Source organism: Haemaphysalis longicornis, unplaced genomic scaffold (assembly GCF_048455015.1).
Source record: "Haemaphysalis longicornis isolate Haplotype H1 unplaced genomic scaffold, Haemaphysalis longicornis Haplotype H1 scaffold_13, whole genome shotgun sequence".
Taxonomy (NCBI): Eukaryota; Metazoa; Arthropoda; class Arachnida; order Ixodida; family Ixodidae; genus Haemaphysalis; species Haemaphysalis longicornis.
In genome coordinates this window covers 92,167,780-92,187,684 of record NW_027526233.1, presented here as the reverse complement: position 1 = coordinate 92,187,684, position 19,905 = coordinate 92,167,780, and the positions used below count along the sequence as shown (strand labels likewise).

At 45.4% G+C, this 19,905-nt stretch overlaps 1 long non-coding RNA gene across 1 annotated transcript; it reads left to right on the top strand.

Annotated features, from left to right (window-relative positions):
- The first annotated feature begins 1,464 nt into the window (after positions 1–1,464).
- LOC144164144 (uncharacterized) lies at positions 1,465–16,289 on the top strand. The gene is made up of 5 exons (XR_013321074.1): positions 1,465–1,653; positions 2,465–2,516; positions 6,432–6,581; positions 12,690–12,782; positions 16,154–16,289. It is a non-coding gene; the product is annotated as an uncharacterized LOC144164144 (long non-coding RNA).
- The last annotated feature ends 3,616 nt before the right edge of the window (positions 16,290–19,905 follow it).

Sequence of the window (19,905 nt, the reverse complement as noted above, 5' to 3'; positions counted from 1 at the left end):
CTGGGCTTCCCGAATGCTGCATGGACCAGTTCCAGTTACTTCAGCATGACTTACGGAAACGTGAGGAAGCCTCAACATCGCTTTCGCCAACGACTACCTGCATGCATAAGACGAGACGAGTATCACCTCTCTGTCACTCTTGTAGTGTTCGTTAGGACATTGAACCTGCCCTGTGTGCTGAAACTCAGCGTTAGTATAGGCTCACAGCATACGACTGCGTCTGCGACAAGGGCTGCTAAGGCCTTGCCTTTCTCCGTGACCGCGCTTTGAGGAAATTCTGTGAACGTTTGCACTGTGTGCGCGTTTGTGCGTCTTTCAGATTTGCGTTTCTAGAGTACTGATAGTGTATGTGCGTTTTTTTTCTGTGCTGGTGTATGCATTCCTTGTCGTCATTTTCATTCATCAAGCCATCTTGTTTCCAGGCTGACTTCTCCGTATCATAAAGGTATTCCTCCCTCCCAGTTTTCCTCGCAGAAGTTACGAAGAAAACACCCGACAAAAAAAGAAATGCTAGTGAATAGTCCTGTGCGAGTACAGTAAAGACTCACATAAACGCTGTACCTTTTACGAGAAGTTATAGATTTACCAACCAAGTGGTTGAAAAAGCGTAAGGCGAGCGACACCTGCGACAAAGATTTCCCTCGGTCATGATTAAGCACCCTGAAGTCTCAGATCACACCTTCAAATGATTGATGCAACATCACGATCTGCAAACGCGCGAGCCGAATGATTCAGGACTCCCGTGCAAGCCTGCGCTGAAGCAGGCCGAACGCCAAATTTTGTCCGAGCTGAAAAGCATTGTAAGGCACACGTGAATTTTCATTTGTCTGGTTATGACCGAGACAAGTCCACGAGACCACGTACGGCGCAGGGAATCAGAGCCAGAGATAGCGGCAGGTGAAATGGAACATGCCGCACCCCGATTCAAAGACTTTTACTCGCCATCATCATCCCCGTTCGAGGTTTTTTCAGGGCGCTGCCATGCGCCAAAAATACAACCTGATTGGCTTAGATCTTCTGGCCAAAACTGGCAGCCAATCGGGAAAGACCGGGAGCAAGAAGGCAGCGATCGGGAAAGTTGCAATCAGGAGCTTATTAAAACTGAAATACTTGTGAACACAAAAAGCAATAATAATTTTGAGGGAATGATTCCTTAAAGATTGACAAATTTTGCAATGTTATGTGATCACTTTGCATGAAAATACAAAGAGTGAACACTGCTCTTGTGTTCGGCGCTGCAGTCGCTTCCGATTAGGATTCTATTTAAACTGGAATACTTGTGCGCACCGAAAGCAATGACAATTTTCAATAAATATTTCTTTTAAGATTAAAAAATTTCGCAATGTTGTATGATCACTTTGAATTAAAATATAAAGTCGTAACTCTGCTCATGTATTTGGCCGTTTCGGCGCTGCGGTCGTTTCCGATGTAATTTTTCCATCGAGTGCTGGCGGCGAAGTCGACCGTGGTTGCGCATTGTCCGTGTTGTTATTCATGTTTTTTGTGCGATATACCGTCGTAAATTGTGTTCGCCCTTTGTGGATAAAGCCTGCTTGCCACGTTGGAAACACGTGAGGTTAAGGATAAGCTGAAATACAGCGGCAAACGATCGAAGAACGGCGGCGTTTTCCTGTGCCCGGACAAAGAAGTTCGGTAAGTTCTTTTTTGCTGGACCTTTTCTAGCGCGAGTAAGGTTCGGTGCCAGAAACGTGTTATTGGTTTGATTTCTCGTTTCCGCGTCAGTCTCACGCTGTGGTTCGTGCAAGCTAAATGCAATTTGCTGGTGCTGCTCGATATGTCTAGCGTTGCTGACGGACAGGTGGTGGGCGCAGCGAAGGGCCTTAGGAAGCTTCAAATAATTGCCGGTGCTCTTGATAACATCGTGAGGAATCGATGTGTTTTGTTTCGTATGCGGTTTTTATCGCATAAGGTCTATTTCTATATGCGGCCGTGCGGTTTCACCGCGCCTATGTTTTATTTCGATAGGTGTGCCACTTTGAACAAAGCAAAATATCATGTGCGACTGCTGAACTTGTCGGACGTAAAACTTCCCTTGAGAAAAATGAAAACCGGAAATAGTTTGAAAATCTTTACTTGGCAATGAAAGTTTTGATATTTTTTTTATCGTCTTGTTACTGGCTGAAAACCTTTCCTGACCCTTTTTCGCGTTCTCTTTCTTTGGAAACTATTTGTTTTCTTCAAACAGTTTGTAGTTCAGGAGCACCTAGGCGAAGTATATTTCACATTGCTGTAAACGCTATCTACGCTTACATAGCATTGGTTTTAAGCACCTTTCATCAATTCTGTGGTTAGGTCTTTTGACATAACTGTCTTGATAATAAAACAATCATGGAGTGAGTGTTCTTACTTCTCGGAATGTGTAGTGTACTGTGAGCTTTTAACTTTGGCAGGTAACGACGTTTGTGCTTATGTAACTTTTCTTTGCAGCCTTTTCATTTAAAAGTGGCTGGAGCTTCAGGACGGGGGCTGTCTGGCAAGATGAAAAGCAATAGCAGGTACGTACTGCATTTAAGTGACCGATATAGGAACCCAGCAATAGAAACTGGACCTAGAAGTATGCGTTTGAGTGATGTGGGGCTTTAACAGCAGGAATTATGGCCAGCTAACTTGTGGGAGTTGTTTATTCTTGCATTACCACAGGAATAATAGTAGTAGGTAGCCCTTTCAGCGGTAGGGTGCTCTGCATGTTTAGGACATTCGAATTATGTTGAATGTAGCTTTTTATATAAGCAGAAAGTGAATTCCTGTTTTATATTTCTTTTGCACAGGATGTAGTGCCTGTGCAAACCAGGTTTTCTGGGTGAAGAGTCCTTCAACATCTGCTTGAGGCTGGGCAGCTGTTATGTCATAATGCTTGTAATGTGAGTAAGCACAAGGTGTTGCAGGTGCAGTCCCAGTGCCGCAAGAAGTAATTGGAATGCTGGAGCTGGGGCCAAACTCGGGTCTGTGTAGCTGCACCAGCGGTAACTGACAGCAGCATATCATATATGCATGCATATCGGCCACAATATCGCCTCTATACCTATGGACCCTTCTGTATTACCGTGTCACTGAGCACTATGCATTGGATGTTGGATGCCGCGCCAGTGGAGTGATGGTGCTCTCAGCAGACACTTCTGGCAGCATAGCCTGCATGCTTCCAGTGAATGTGAGCTAGTCAAGCTGAATCTCTTGCAGATACAGGAACGCACTGTTCTTTTCTGTGAATACAGACTCCTGACATTTTTTGGCGCTATCTATGCACTGAATTTACATGGCTTCCTTAAGGAGTCAGTGGTCAGTTAATCAGCCGGCTGTTTTGCAATGGGTTAAGCAAAATAAAAAAAAGTGGGGAAATTATGCTGGGTGTGCGTGCAAGTTCCCGAAGTTACTTGTGAACTTAAGTTGTAAGTTGATCTGTCGAATGAATTTCTTTCGCTTTTTTTGCATTCAAGCTCACCCACCCCTTTCTCTGAAATAAGATCATGTCTATGCTACTGAGCTGCACTGTTGGTGGCACCTGGAGTGAGGCATCTTTATGCTTCATTTCTTTATGTCGACTGCATACTGTGACTGCTCAAAATGCTGTGAGCACAGTGCTTACATTATGTGCACAGGCTCAGTTGTTGTGTGAGTTCAAATTCATTTCAACCAAATAACCTGCCGCGGTGGCTCAGTGGCAAGGCGTTGCGCTGCAGAGCACAAGGTCGCGGGTTCAATTCCCGGCTGCGGCGGCCGCTTTTCTGATGGATGCGAAAAGCAAAAATGCCCGTGTGTATGAGATTTCAGCGCACATTAAAGATCCTCAGGTGGTCGAAATTAATCCGGAGCCCTCCACTACGGCGCGCCTCATCGCCTGCGTTGCGTCGGCGCGTTAAACCCTACAATCAATCAATCAATCATTTCAACCAAATATATTTTTGTCGAAGCAAAACGAACCGTTGTGCTTTCTTTGCCATATTTTGTTTATTCTTGCTAATTAAAATTTTTTTTTCATCTATATAAAATGGCTTTAGTGCCTCTAAATGTGTGCAGACAAAAGTTTACATGCTGGGTTCTGTTTTTAAATGAGGCATAGCCACATGCTACTCAAGATCATGAGTTCGCTTTCTCAAATCATAAGAATTGACGATTTAGATTCTTTCGGGCCAGTAAAGTGACCGCACATGTTGATGGGGTGGTAATTCTGGCGAGGCATCAACCGCCTGGTCATCATATTGAACATATATTTGGCTAGATAGTGTGCGAAGGATGTGAAAAAAACAAATTGTACCAAAACAATGTAAATTAGGTGTAGTCAAAAGTTTGGTTCTTTGCACTATAGGGTAATGTTAGTACCTAAGCAGCATTTACTGTATTCGCAAGCTTGAGACACTGACAGCATAATGCACCCGCAGCTAGGCTCAGTGGCTAAGGTGTGGTGCTGAGCCCATATATGCAGGTTTGATCTTGGCCGCGGTGGCGGCTTTTCTGATGGAGGCGAAAAGCGAAAACACCCTTGTCTCAAGATTCAGCATAAGTTAAAGTTTCCCAGGTGCTCAAAATTAATCTTGAGCCCTCCACTACTGCACGCCTCATAGCCCATGTGCAGCTTGAGCGTGTTAAACCCTGCAATCAGTCAATCCGACGGCGTAACGTAATCACGTGATTTTTATCAGAGCCTTTTGGTGGGATGAGGGGGCAAATGTTGATAGCCCTGGCAAATAAAATGCATCAATGGTACGGATGGGTAGATGATGATGATTGATTGATTGTGGGGTTTAACGCGTTGACGTAACGCCGGCGATTAGGCGCGCCGTAGTGAAGGGCTCCGGATTAATTTTGGCCACCTGGGGATCTTTAACGTGCGCCGAAATCTCGTACCCGTGCGCGTTTTTGCTTTTCGCCTCCATCAGAAAAGCGGCCGCAGCAGCCGGGAATCGAACCCGCAACCTCGTGCTCAGCAGCGCAATGCCTTAGCCACTGCGGCAGGTACGGATGGTTAGGTTTACCTAAAGTAGCCCATGCTGGCTTGTGCTCCTGCATGGTCTACTATAGGTAGATATTGGGGCAGCAAGGCAGTACTCCCTTATGATTTGGCCGCAACCCCCCTGTGTACCAAGCAGGGGTACCTGAAACAGTCCATCATTTTTTAATACCTCAAAAGCTTCTCTCATTGATGATCGGGCACAAATAAGATTTCATTTTGTTGTTGGTTATAGTCTTGCTCTTCTGATCAAGATCGGTCTAAAAAAAGCACAGAGAACATAGTGTATGCTAATTTTGAATTTTGCCCTTCCAATAATACTGCCAAAGACAACCACGTACCGTGTTTACTGAATTGTAATGTGACCACGATTGTAGTGTGAGGGGTGACTTCATCGCATCGAGAAAGAAAAATTAAAACCACTAAAGTAACTCAAGCGGTAACTTTCTGTCGTGCCAAAAAAAAAAAGAAGAGCCGCCAAAGTATTCACGTGAGGCCAGTGGAATTATGGAAAAGCACATTTATTTTTCAAACACTTGGGCTAGGCGCCCACCTTTGCCACTTATAACTTCGCAGGAAGCCCATCTGTCGAGCGATATCACTTGTTTTGAGCTGTATCAGCTCAACACTGACCGCCAAAAGGCGGTTACACTGTTTGGTGACAAGATCAGCAACACCCTTTTGTAATGCGACGTGGAAGCTGTAGCAAGGCCCTCGGAAACTTTTCGGGCAGGGGTCTCATGTAAAACGGTGCTCCCGCAGCAGCTGCCATCCACAGACAGTCGATGTTGACTCTTCGGGGAGCTGCCGAATTCCCGATTTCTTGAGCCATTAAAATAGCATGGGTCATACTGAGTGCAACACGTTGCCGTAACAAGGGGAGCTGAAGCGGTGTTGAAACACTTGAGGGCAATGAAAGTTACCTATGCCTCAATACGAAAGTACGGCGCGAAAACAAAGGAAAAACGTTGCGCCCGCTGCCAACCACCACAGAAAAAAAGCAAAGAAACGGAAAAAGTCGGTCTTAGCTTGTAGTTGGCCCGAACAACTCTGACACATCTTGCTGACATAGATTGCGAAATGGTCAAAACTGTAGCCATTGATGACAATTGGGTGCATCATTGGATTTTAGGCAACTTCAGTTGCGGTGTTAGATTGTAACGCGCGGGTTGACTTCAGGTTGCAAAAAGAAAACGTGTTATAATCGACTAAATACAGTAACATTCGTATTTGTATTTAACTATTTAAATTCAATTTAACACATGTATGATATTTGTTCACCTCCTCTATTGTTTTGATTGTTCAGCATACTTGATCATGACAGCATCATGTGACTTTTTCAGACTGCCTAGAGATGAATGAACTCATGTTGCTCATGGCAATTTGCTGAAGCACTGATTGAAATTTTGACGCATCAGTTTGGTAGGCGCCCTGACTATAGACCCCAATTTTCCAACCTTCTAAGGGTGGCGCCATTTGCCCGGGATTGGTGTGGAGCTGTCAGGCATTTCCCGGAGGACAGCGGGAGCAGCCACGGCCCCAGCCACATGCCACCAGCCGCATTGGACTGCGTATTGTATGGCTGATTCGGACACCTAATCTGATTTGAAAATTGGTAAGTTCATATTCAACAGTTTGCAACCCACAGTATAACAGGGTAGTAGAAAGTGGGTTAAAGGCGAGTGAAAGCTAGTTGCATGCGAGGATTGCGTATGCTGTACACAGGCTGCAAAGTGGACCATGCTGTGCGTGGTTCTCACCGAAATCGCGGTTTGTGGAGCTATATTTCTCTGTGCCACACTTTTTCCAGTCAATTGCTGCACCCGACTCCTATACCCTACGAATTAGCTGTGCGTCTCACCGTCCCCGCAGAGCTGAGCTGTAGCACTAGAAAAGGGTTGAATTTTGTTTGTTTCTCGTCTATAAAATGAACACTGCTAACCTGTAGGGAACAAAAATTAGCGATAGATAATGGGATTGGAATCAATAACTGGGCTCTAAAAACAGCGTATGACAGCGCGTATTGTTGCAAAGGTGCTACATTCAAATATGTTCAATTGGGCGTGATAATCTATTGGCGGAAGCACTCAGGGACCCCCAAAATCTTAGTTATGGTTTTTAATGCAAAGCGATCTTGTGTTTGTTATTTTTTTGTGTACTCAACAACTGTGCAGTGACGCTCGAACAAGCAACCTTTGCACATTTTCACTCAAGGCATGCCGACCTGCATGCTGGAGGGAAAAAAAAGTGAAAAATGTGGGTACAGCTGTTATATTCAAGAGGACTGCCATGACGAAATATACCACTCAGAGGCCATGAATCTGATAAGACAACATGCGACACGGTACATTTGCAGCCTGTGCACTTCACTGCAGCACTTCACTGCAGCAACCAAGCACAAGTTCAGAAGTTCTTGTACTGTATAGACAAGGCTTGCTCAGTTTTTTTAGTATCCTGTGCAAGTTTCTAACCTCTGTTGTTGGCTAGAAGCTTACTGTGTTAATAACCGTGGAATAGAACAAGCTGACAATGTTCCAGTCAGTGCTGCGGCACTAGCTCAAGAGGCAGCTGCTTTTTTGCCATTCACTATGCCGATGTGGAAAAAGCCATCTGTGCATTTCTCCTGGCACGTCCCTGGAGACAGGGGTGCCTGAAGTAATGAATGAGTGCGGAGGTAGATAACGTTAAGCAGTTATCACAATACAGACCTCAATCAAGGGCTTCTAAGATGTCGAGGTAGGTATCGGTTTGTAAAGGTCCAGTTAAGATAGTAGGAAATTGTAGTGCATTTTCTTGCACGAAAGGGAAAAAGTATTTTTAGATGTGATGACATTTCTCAGATTTTGCTCTAGGAGCTTGTAGGTATTTTGCTTGCACACGGTGATGCGGGCATGCTTCCCAGCTTTGGGCTAGTGCATGGGCCGCCGCTATCCTGTAAGCACCGCAGCAAAGACGTGAATATTGTCGACTGTTTTTTTTTTTCCATTGTGAACACAGTACACTGCTAACCTTTAACTGGAGGTTGCAAACCTTCCTTAGAAAGCTAATATAAAAAAAAGAAACATTCGAGGAAGCCGTTTCTGCAGTACAAATAAACCGCTGTTTTGAAAGCGCAGTAAAGATGATGCTGAGTGAAACACTGCGGCAAATAGCTTGTTCTTTGCAAAACAGTATTTCTGGTAGAAAAGTTCAGAATGCAGCCTGGCTGTAATTTTAGAGCAGTCGTAGTTATTAAGAAAGAAGCCGTGGCTCTAAACCTCTTATAAATAAGTCGTCAGTGAGCTTGGGAAGTTCTGTACGGCTAAACATGAGTAGTCAAATGCATTCACACATTTTTTTTTGAAGAAAATATTTTTTCTACCTTTAGTTGCAAGACAACCCCTGGTGGCTTTACTGAGCAACTACTGATGCCCCCTCCTCACCCCCCCCCTACACACACATACGCACCTTTTTTGGCATCTTTCTTTGTCAACTACGACTGCACGCTGCAATTTCTGTGGCTGCAACGCTCGTGCGAGTGTACTGAGTTTGTTCCTTGCCATTTCCGTGGCCTCAACAATATTGGGGCAGCAGAGTTTTACAATCTAGACAACTGACCATTCATAGCCGTAGTGCAAAAAAATTGGGCCTGTTTGTTTCTTATTGCGTGTGCTTTTTTTTTCTTTTAAGTGCGATGCACTTTATAAGCGACCCTGAATCCGCCGTCCGCGCTCCTCCTCCTCTCCCCTAGCAACGGCGCGAGGAGCGGAGAGGAGCGTCTGTAGCAACGGCGCAGCGACGTCACACCCCACGTGACCCGCGCGCGCTCCGCCTCCCGCGCCGTGGCTGCGCGCGCCCGCGCCGGCTCCCGCACCGCTCCTCGCGCTGTGACGTCACACTCCCACGTGACCGCGCGCTGGCGCCTTTGCGTCTGCTCCCCCTCTCCTCGCGCCGTGACGTCACATGCTCTGCAGCTGGCGCGCCTCTCCCCCCGTTAGGTTTGCACTCACCCTCGGCGCGCGCCTCTCCCCTCGCCTGACAGCTCCCCCTCGCCGGTACTGCGCCTCTCAAGGCGACGGCAGAATTACTACGCCGTGTACTCTCGGCGCAAGAAATGCATTCGCACTTCCTCACGATTCCCTTCGGGGAGGTGGGGGCAATTTTTTTTTTGAGGTTCAACACTGCGAGGACACCTATGCGCAGAATTTTGCGGTGTGTGCTTCTTGCAATATCCTCGCTTTATTACACAAGACTAAAGAGGAAATGCGGTACTATGTCGTAATTGAGACAACTGAAATAAAGCCAACGGTATGTAGGCTGTAAAAGTGCAATAATGTAAGTACGAGGTCCAGGTTTTGTATTTTCATGATAGAAGCATTCCTTTCCCGTCATTCGCACAAACATTTTTACTCAGTGGCTGCTATGAGGCTTTTTGATCTTAGTGATTATTCGAATAAATGCTAATTGTACTGCAGCACGGCTGAGATGCACTGCTTTGATTTGATAAAGTTACAGGTGGGGAAATGTAGTATGATGCTTAATAATGACAGAACTGTATCAGTAAGTGTTCTCAAAATACACATTTCATGGGCTTTGTTTCTCCAAATGAGAGATTGAAATGGCCTATTTTAACACATACTTCAGTTGGTTATGTAATGAGTAAAACTCGCCTGATAGTTTCCCACAGTGGACTGGGACACTCATACCCTAGTTACACGATCACAGTTACCCCGCTAACCATGGTTAACGCAATCTGAGCTTGGCCACCTCAGTTCGGTTACGCTAACCGCAGTTGCCGCTGCCGCACTGTTCAAAAATCGCGCAAGTCAGTTTGCACACAAGTGGCGGCGCATCAGCGTAGGCGAAAAAAATCACCTGGCGTTCGCAGAAGACGAAGGCCTCAAATAGCGGGAGCCCCCGAAGCTGCCCCCAAGAGGAGCTTGTGCTCTTTGCGTCGCTCTCGCAGTCGGCACGACCGCACGTGAGCAGCAGCTCGTTTCCCGGTCCACCCGATCAACTATGAGAAAAGCCTAAATTTGTAAATTCCGCTGATCGTTTGCCAAAAAAAAAAATAGACAAAGCAGGCAATCATGAAGCGTTTTCAGCGCTCAGAAACGATCCGTGCGCACGTCGGCCATTCCTGCAAACATGCCGGCGTGCCTGTCCGCACGGCACTGAAAGCGGCTCGAACCAGCCCAGACCACGGCAGCAACAGCTTGTCGCCCCTCTTCGAAATCAATCTGATCACGGAAAAGAAGTTCCACATGCGACAAAGTGGATATTATAAAGGTTAAAAATTGTGCTATGTAATGTAATTCGCAGTTGTAGAGATAGCGCCGGTCAAATATCGACCGCGATCCCAAGTTCCCAACACCAAACCGACCCGAGAACAAGCCGGTCGCGAGCTGATGGGGAAGCCCCTTTTTCGCCGTGCGCGAGTGCGTCGCGTTTGGGTCTGAAGCAACTGTGTAACGATATTTTTTGTCTACACTGCTTCGCCTTTGGTTTTTATCGTGAGGTTAAAAGTTTGTTACTTTATTTTTGTTTCGCTCGCAACCAAGTGACCGCTGTCGACACACTTGGAATTTCCCATGTAACAGCCAAAACCGCAGTTTGCGATAACCGCAGTTAAAATTTAGTAACCACCGTTAAACGCAACTACAGTTACTTCCGCCATGTAACTAGGGTATTAATCTCAATTAAGGGATGGTGTGGGGACAACCAAAATATTTGAATATTAAAACAGTTGTGTTGACTTTTTGCTAGAACTTCTAGGGCTCCATGTCAAAATTAACAATATTTTCTAATGATAAGATGACGGACAAACAGCTGCAATGCAGTTGCATAAGGAGAGCAGCATAAAATGAACGAAAGCTGTTTTGCAAATGGTAGGATGTTGCACCATTCTTTGGATGGCTCTTCAACTGCATGGCAGCTTTTAAAGTTGAAAGAATTTTCAGCAAATCATGTAAATCATGCCTGGCATTCCCTTGGAACTCCCTGAGGGTTCAGGTGAGCTTCAGTTGCCTGCTTCTACTCAGAGTGAGCACCTAAAGCAAGAACGAACACCATGGCTATATCATTTTGCACTTAAAACACTGATAAGCTCCACAAGGTTGTTTGATCAGCGATTCCAAAGATTTGGTTTCATCACAATGGTGAGGAATCTAGTTTGCTGACTGCCCATTTTTTTGCTGCTGCCTTCCAGTGTGTCACAGGGCCCTTGCCACATTATAGTGTGGGGAATAGTGAAAACTTCAATCCTCCCCTTAAAGGAGTGCTGGCACAAAATTTCAAAGCACAGATGAATACATAAAAAGCTTTCTTTTTAAATAGAATACCCCTCAGGAAGGTTAACCTGTAAGTGTTCGGAAGAACATATTTCAAGTCAATTTTAATATGTGCATGCTCGAAAAAGTTAAGGATGGATTTCCTTTCGACATCGAGATCAGTGTGATGCCATGTGTGCCTCTCCTCAAACTGCCTATGTCAGGGCTCCCATGACGTATCCAAGGTGGCCTACTCTGCCTGATCCTTCTGAGAAAACACAGATCCTTCAGTGATGGTGCCAGTGTTTTCTATTGAACACAATTGTCGAGAGCCATAAGCTACAGCCCAGTCTTTAAAAAAATGTCTGCTGTCGTCTTGGGTGAAAAGGAAGGAAATGCCCAAAACAGGCAAATCTGACAAACTGTTCCGCGCAAGTCAACATTTTTTCTAGGGCGTGTTTTTGAAATGTTTCGCTACAAAATGTATATTCTATTTTTTTTCTACTACCGGTGGTTTGATAAACACAACTCCTTTTTTATCATTTTTTTCGACAACTTGACAAAAATTTTGATTTTGATATTTTTTTTCACAACTATGATATATAAAAACCTTTAAAAAACTGGTGTTATTGGAAAGGCCGTTAAATAATCTGCATTTTGTGTTCCTGCAGTTAGTGCCTAACCAATTTTTTAGCAGGAAAAAAAATGTTTTCTTGGACCCCTAAAATTAGTCAATTTTCCGGCGGTAGCGAAAGAGTTAGTGCAATGGACACGAAGGGGGCCGGAGGGCACATTGGTTGGGAGGGGAGAGGGGGGCTTTGCAGGCAAATAAATTTTGGGGAGGAAATTGAAAGCAGTGTCCAAAACTAGAATAGCAATCCTTATCATGTTTATTTCCAGCACGAATGTCACGAGCTTTCATGCCAGTTGAGGTCAAAACTGCCATGTCGGCCTTCAGGTAGAAAGTGACAGAGGAGAAGGGGTCTACCATTGTGCTGGGGGCCACATAATACTGCCCCATGGGCTGCGGGTTGCCAACCCCTGATTTATAGCATTTTCGTATATCGTCTGAACATGAAGCACTGGACAACCTAAGGTTGTCAGTTCTAGATGCTTTCATTTGTGACAGAGATTGGTGGCATCTATGGAGACTTTCTGGGTGTTGCGAACAACTCAAGGCAGGTTTTCGTGGGAAGATTGACAAGCATGCTCTCATTACGTTGCAACACTTGTGGGAGGGAACCCCTATGTCAGAGGACCTGTTTACAGACTAATTTCCTGGTGCTAACAAATTCCAAAATTTTTATGGCTGCTGCAAAGATCTTGAGAAAGAATTGTTTTTACAATTTTGTAACAGTTTGTGACCCTACTCAAGCATTCAAAATGCTTGCCCGGTTTTCTATTCGTTTTGGTTGCTTGTCCATTTTTCATTTTCAAAGTACCGTAAAATATGTGTGGTCTTGTTTTTTTTTCAGTGCCTGGCATGAGCTCCTTACTACTGATCCTGCCACAAACGCTGTGGATGAGAGTGGGCGAAATCTGTGCGTCACTGCTGCTAATCTCGCAAGGTTTGTGGGATTTCTGCATCTTAAAATCGAGGATATTGACATGCAGTTTAATAGGCTTTAGATAATACCTGCTGTTAATAGTTACTGGTGGGTTCTTTAGCATAGCCGTGAAGCACAGTGTGATTGCTTTGTGTTTTAGGCTATTTCATCCCTTCTTTCAAGCTTAGAAAGACGTGTTTGGCGAGTTGGTGCATCTTAACGATACTTGAACTTGGCGCGAAATATTGACAATCACAGAAAGTAGCTGGTGAGAACAGGCAATGACTAGCACCTAACTTTTAGGCAGCGTAAGAACACATAATTGCAGGCCAAAGTTACGTGGCTCCACTTGCATGCAAAAAAAAAATTGTGATAAGGAAAGTCACAGCCTAATAAATACGATCTTTCATATGAAGACCCGTTGAAATGTCACTGACACAATCGAATCCGTTCTTTCCTATGTGGTAAGCTTCCTTTATCTCCCTTCCTCATGTATCACTGCACCTGGACAATTTTCACTTGCTTTTTAAGAGCGTCATGTATGCGCTTGCAGAGGTATGGATGGGGTTATGCCCACTTGTGCAGTTCTCAACTGAGAGGTTATGTTCATGTTCACGGCATCGCACGTTCACACACCTTCCAGTGTGCCCAATGCAGACCTTTCCACATGAAAGAGGTATCTCATCAGCAATGTCCCTACACAGCATCTTGCGTAGGCATTGGTGGGCTTTTTCTCGCACCCTTGCCTATCGAAGGGACCCGCAGCACTTTCCCTCGACTACTCGTAATGTATTTTGGGGTAAAGTCTATCGTCCCAGCAATCACCTCCTACAAGAATCATGAAAATATGTTCGCTATGATGGAAGGTACGTGCGATGCAAGATCGCACATAATCATTCCCTCTCAACTCATTGCGCAGGGTGCTCTTTAAACCTTTCATTAAGGCAACGCCCCAATTGCCTATATAAGACATTTTGCAGGAAAGTGGAATCTTTCTATCACTCATGATTAAAATTCAATTGCTAGTCCGTCAAATCTCATTTTGTCTGCTTCCTTTTTTTTGTGTGTGGATTTGTCCCTCGTGAATTTCTCGGGCACATTTCTTTCAGGTACTTTTTGGGCACTACATCTGTTCTTCGTGTCGTGCAGAGATAGATGCAAAAAAAATTGCCAATATCCGTGTAGAAATAAAAAAGTTGTTTAATTTATATTTAAAATTACAAGCAAATAGAGCACTGCCCTCTTCTCGAAAACTGGAAATCCGCTGCTCATTTTCTCACTGACCCCCATTTCATATGGCGGGACAAATGACGGCGGCAAAAAATGCGTCCTGGAAGTTTTAAGCCCATGGTGGCCTGACCTGGGAAGCTCCTTTCCGCGCTTCTTGACGCTGTCGTTCGGTGGTACCATGCCGGCAAGTAGGAGAGGACAAGCAGCCACACGAGACCCGCAAAGTGACGTGCCTGCCGCTGCGTCAATGGGTGTTGCCATGCCTCTTTGTCTGAACTCTGTGCCATCTTTACCTCTCTTTGATTTAGTGTGAAGCCATGTTCAGCGCTGCCTTGCTATTGAGGTTTCATGTGAACGTCACTTGTGGGTTCAAAGAAAGGTTAAAGAAACAGCTGTATATTCTGGTAAAAAAAACCTTATAGAACGCTCACAGCAAAAAAAAAAAAAAAAAACGTGGGATTAGAACCACTGACTTGCAAAACAGTGCTCCAGCTTCTTACCTCTCGACTATATACACAAGCTGTGAGGCTTGCAAAAATTGAGCACAGAGCTATATAGTCAACAAATATTGCCAGGTGTGTCTGTTTCTTGTCATGTTTGAGAAATTCTGGCAGTGAGAATGCTTGTGTCTCACGCACCAATCTTGCAGACAACCCCCATCTTGCTAATACTCGAAGCAATATAGCTAGAGCTTCCATATTTACCTCATGACAAGCATCACGCGATCGCAATCTCTACGACGCAAGCAAAGGTAGCGAAGTACAGAATGTGCCACTAGAATTATATCTGTCTCCAAGAGATAATAGCTTGCCAACAAAAACAGTTTGGTTCAATTTGTCTCAAGGCAGCCCATCACTGCTAGAGAAAAAAAGTTGCTATTTTTTAGTGAACGGAACAGCATTTCCCAGTGCTAAAACATGTCCCCACACTTAGAGACGGACTGATAACCTGGAAGCTGCCGTCCACTTTTGCTATGCTCCCTGACCACGCCTCCTCTACCATCGATGCCAATATCTGCCGTGAATAGACATCAGCATACGGCGCGTGAAGGAACGAGTTCGCGTGTATTTCGGCGATGCGCGCTGACGCCAGGCGATGTCAACAGTGGTGCATCGTAACACGCCATGGAAAGGCACACGTGCTCGAAGCGGAGCCATAGGCTCTCTGTTACTGGCTCAATAGATTTTTGTATTCTTTGAGCCCACGGTTAAGCTTTTATGCTTACAAAAAAAACAAGCAGTAAGGCAACATTTAGGCTCGTTTATTCAAAATAATGGCATATACACTTTCAAGCTGAGCCAACTGTAGGGCCTCCGCTCTTTGTCGTCATATCCGGAGGCCTCAAGTGTGACGTTGCCAGTACTGCATGTGCTTGTATTTTTAGACTAAAAAATAGAATAACTTTCTCATATCTGCACCGCTTTGTTCATTCTTTTTGCGCATGTAGAATTTTTTTCATAGAATGTGGACTTGAAAACATTATGAACAAAATTGAGGCGTGGCTTTGCTATTGCAAACAGCAGCGACCAGTGCAGCTGAGGGGAAGCCTCAGAAAATGGCACACCTTCCTAGTCTACCTTGACGACGCCGTAGTATTTGCCCGGAACTGCGACGAGCAAGTTTAACATGAGCGCGGCCCGATGAAGCGCGTTCCGAGAGGGAAACGAATGTCCCGGGGTTTTTCATCCCTGCGGACTCGCCATCGAAGTAGTCTGCTGCGGGAAACTTGGTGTAGACCCGCGAAAACGATCTGAAGGCAAGAAAAGGCGTGGCTTTGCTGTCGCAAACAGCCTCGTGAAAGTTATGCGCGGAACGCTGATGTCATTGCTAACGTCATACCATTGCATTAAGCAAGCTTGTAATACTTTTTTTTTCACCCGCCGCGGTGGCTTAGTGGAAAGGGCGTTGTGCTGCTGTGCTGAAGGTCACGGGTTCGATCCCAGCCACGGTGGCCGTCTTTCTGACGGAGGCGAAAAACAAGGACGCCCATGTGTTGAGATTTCGGCACGTGAAAGATCCCCAGGTGGTCGAAATTAATCCGGAGCCCTCCGCTACGGCGCACCTCATAATCAATCAATTGATTTTTTTTTTCAGGAAGGGCATTGTGGATATTTTTGCAGTGTAGTATATTACTTATTTGTCTGTTTTCAATTTTCTTTCAGTGTCAATACAGCCCAGGTACCCCGACGCAAACAAGGTCTCTGTGGCAGCTGTTATTAAGAAATGGCTATACTCCGCCGGTGACCGGGATGGCGGCCCCACGAAGCGGAAGACACTGGACAGTATGAACTGAGCAAAATAAATTAAGTCAGAAAACCTGATCACCACAGGCTTTGTAAATTACTACATTTGTCCCAAAAAAGGGCAAACAGTGCTCTTTAAAAGGGTACAATTGCTTATGCATGCAGTACGAACTTACAGCATGTCCCGTTTTTAGGAACCCATGTGCGCAATTCGAACTGAATGTGCGCAATTCGAGCTGCTGGGGTTGGACAGCCGGTATGTAAATGGCAGAATGTCTACTATGGTTGAACGGCTAGTATATACCTAAAGTTGAACAGCCAGGCACCAAATATGTTCAAGAGCCGCTCACCAGGAGAAGCTGACTGGCCGTACTTCGGCAAAAGCTTATGGGCCATTGATTAGACTCATTTCAACGGCCGACCATCGGCATAAGGTCAACAGCTGACCTCCTGCAAAAGTTAAACAGCCGGCCTCGGGCAAAGGTTCATCAGCCAGCCATCGGCAAAAGTTAATGGCTGATCTGCGGCAAAGCTGTACGGCCGGAGACTGTTGTGGACCCCTCTGCAATGAATTGGTAAAAGGAGAGTGGCCATTGGGGGTACAGCAGATCACTTTAAACACACGGCAGAGGCCCACCTTTGAGTGCGCGCTTTACACTTTGACTGGAGAAAGGCCGGGCAGAAATTACCCGGCTGAAGTTCTTAGGCTGATTATAAGCCGTACAGGCTTGTGCTGCTTGGGGTACGACAAAAGGAGCAAACGGGCGCTGCGGTGGAAACGCCAGATAAGAAACCGGAATCGGCCACGCGTGGTTTCAAAACAAACAAGACGAACCCTAAGGGATAATTCGCGGAAATATGAAAAGTAAAAGCACAAGGACGTCCCAAAGCTTTTTTACACGTGAGCCTGAGCTCAAGGTAATACAACTTTGCAAACCTTTGCAAACAGGTAATGAAGCACCGCTACAACCTGACTGATATGAGTTAGCCTTGTACAATTCTAGGTTCATGATGCCCTCAAAAGGGTACATTGCTTTTTCCATTCTCACACACAGTGCATTTCCACGCACTGTCACACACTTATAATCGAAGCTGAAATATCCAGTTTCTTGCCTTGGAATGGCGCGCCTCCATTTCTCTCGCAGCTCCCCGTCGCTCGGTCAACAGAACAAGGAAACATTTTCTGTAGTATCGTTGTACAAGAAACGACATCCTGGGACGCAACACATGTTAGGCATCGTCGTTGCACTACTTCAGTCGCATCACAAGAGCGCGAGATGCACGTTACATTTTTTTTCCCGCACAAAACAAACACAACTCGCCGCGGCTCCGCCGTTCGAGCCATCGCAACGCCGCCCGACGAGTGACCTCAGTGAGAGGGTGGCGCCACCGCGCGGCGGCCAAACGCAGCATATGAAGCTCTCCCATTGAGTTATGTAGCAGTTTCGTGACCAGTGTGTCATTGAAGGACTCTGGTAGTACTCAGTACGACGCTCACTCCTGCTTGCCATGGTGCCCACACAGCGCCCAAATATACTTTCGCCAGGTGCCCGTTCTCGGGATGCGTTTCTTTCACGAGCCCGTCGGGCAACAGGTTTGTTTAACCTTTGTATTACGTTCAGCTCGCTCTCGCTCTTCGTCCTGATTTTACAAAAAAGGACAAAGGGATTCAGGCTATGTGAGCAGCGTTATCATTTTTGTTAACCCAAGCAAGAGCGGAATTGCATTAAGAATGTGCCTAACCAGTGTTGCAAAATTACAAAGAGACCCGCCGCGGTGGCTCAGTGGCTAAGGCGTTGCGCTGCTGAGCACGAGGTCGCGGGTTCGATTCCCGGCCGCGGCGGCCGCTTTTCTGATGGAGGCGAAAAGCAAAAACGCCCGTGTGTACGAAATTTCGGCGCACGATAAAGATCCCCAGGTGGTCAAAATTAATCCGGAGCCCTCCACTACGGCGCGCCTCATCGCCTGCGTTGCCTCGGCGCGTTAAACACCACAATCAATCAATCAAATTACAAAGACCCATATTTTAGTGTTGCTAATAGCTTGACCGCATGATTGCTGAATAGAATGAGAGAACTTGTGTTTTAAATAGGTGGCATGCACTGGAGGCAATACTTGAGTACTAGTTGCAGTGAAATTTACAGACTATTCGCAGGTCATCTGTCATTGCAAGAAGTTTGTGTACTATATCACCTATCACCTGTGCAGGTCTACAGGTGCCCTCAAGACAGAGCCGATCAGCCAGCTGCATCCGTCATACCAAACATGGTGTAAGCACTTCATAGATCCTGCCGTCATAGGACTCACAAAAGTGGCCGTGCCAACTGTTCTCCCAGAGTTATTCAGTTGTATTGATGACTGCCTTCACTGCTTCTTGCTGCCTTATTGATGCTTCTGATGGATACCAGAATTGTATCCCATCTATTGAACCTTGCCATTAGCCCCTAAAATCTAACGCAAGTCTCGGCAGTCAATAAGGCGTGACCACTGAAAAGACTATCGTTGACTCAAGGAACAAACTGTTTTTTATCACTGACATGCCTCATCTCATTAAAACCACTAACAACAGCGTATACAGTCTCCAAACTCTACTCGCAAATTATTGTTGGTGCTAGTTGTAATATTGTGAAAACAGTACATCCACAAAAACCCTTTTACATTATGAAGACTGCCAGGGTAAGAGGTCATGCTAAATGTCGTTTGTCACCGTACGTGCTGCGTGTTGTCGGACTGGCCTAGATGAAGAGAACCATGTTGGGACCTACGTTGTCAAATGCTTATGGGACTCTGTAATGTGCCACCATTGTCTCATACACGAGAAGCATATACTGCTTCCCTGTTTCTTATATTAGACTGTTCGTATTGACACAGGAAGGCATGAATTTGTGTGCCTTAATCGAGCCTGGAACCTGTCGGTTGACTACGTGCACGTACCTAAAATATCCCCGCCTGGCCCTTTGCCTTTACTGGGAAGGCGATGATTTAGGAAGGTAACCCGACTTCTTGGGAAAATGCACCCTAGCAAGGAACCAATAGGAAGTTCATTTCTTTCCTCTTAACCTTTTGCGTGTGCATCTCCACACAAATGTGATTTCTGTTCAATTACTGCTACTGATTTGAAGTTGCACCGAGGCAATAGACCTCATTAGAGTTCATCAAATAAGCGAGGCCATCAAAGCCTAAGTTTTTCTCTTCTTTCACATCCTAACTGGAGAAACTGCCCGAGTAAAAAAATTATCTGCGGAGATAGTGGTTGTAAACAGTTGCAAGTATCCCAGTGTCTAGATTATGTTATGGTTGATAATTTTGTATGACTGCAGCAGCGCACAGAGTCTTAGGGTGTCGTAGATACAAGTAAACCTGTGTATGGCTGAATCTTCTGGGTTTTCTGCATGTTCAATTACCCTGGAGAAAAAATCTTTTGTGTGGTTGTGATGCCTTTACTTGTGCATTTTTTTTTCATTCCTGGAAACGTATTTTCCTCTCACTACTGTGTATTGTCTCTGTTGTGTATTACCCACTGTTTATTATTATATATGTGTTGCAGAGAATGATGACAATTTGAACTTGTTGTTCCGTTTAGTGCCATGCAATAAATATTTTTTTCATTTATGATGTGTCTCTTTTATATGGCTTGGCAGGATGTGAACACACGACAGAATTCTTAAACA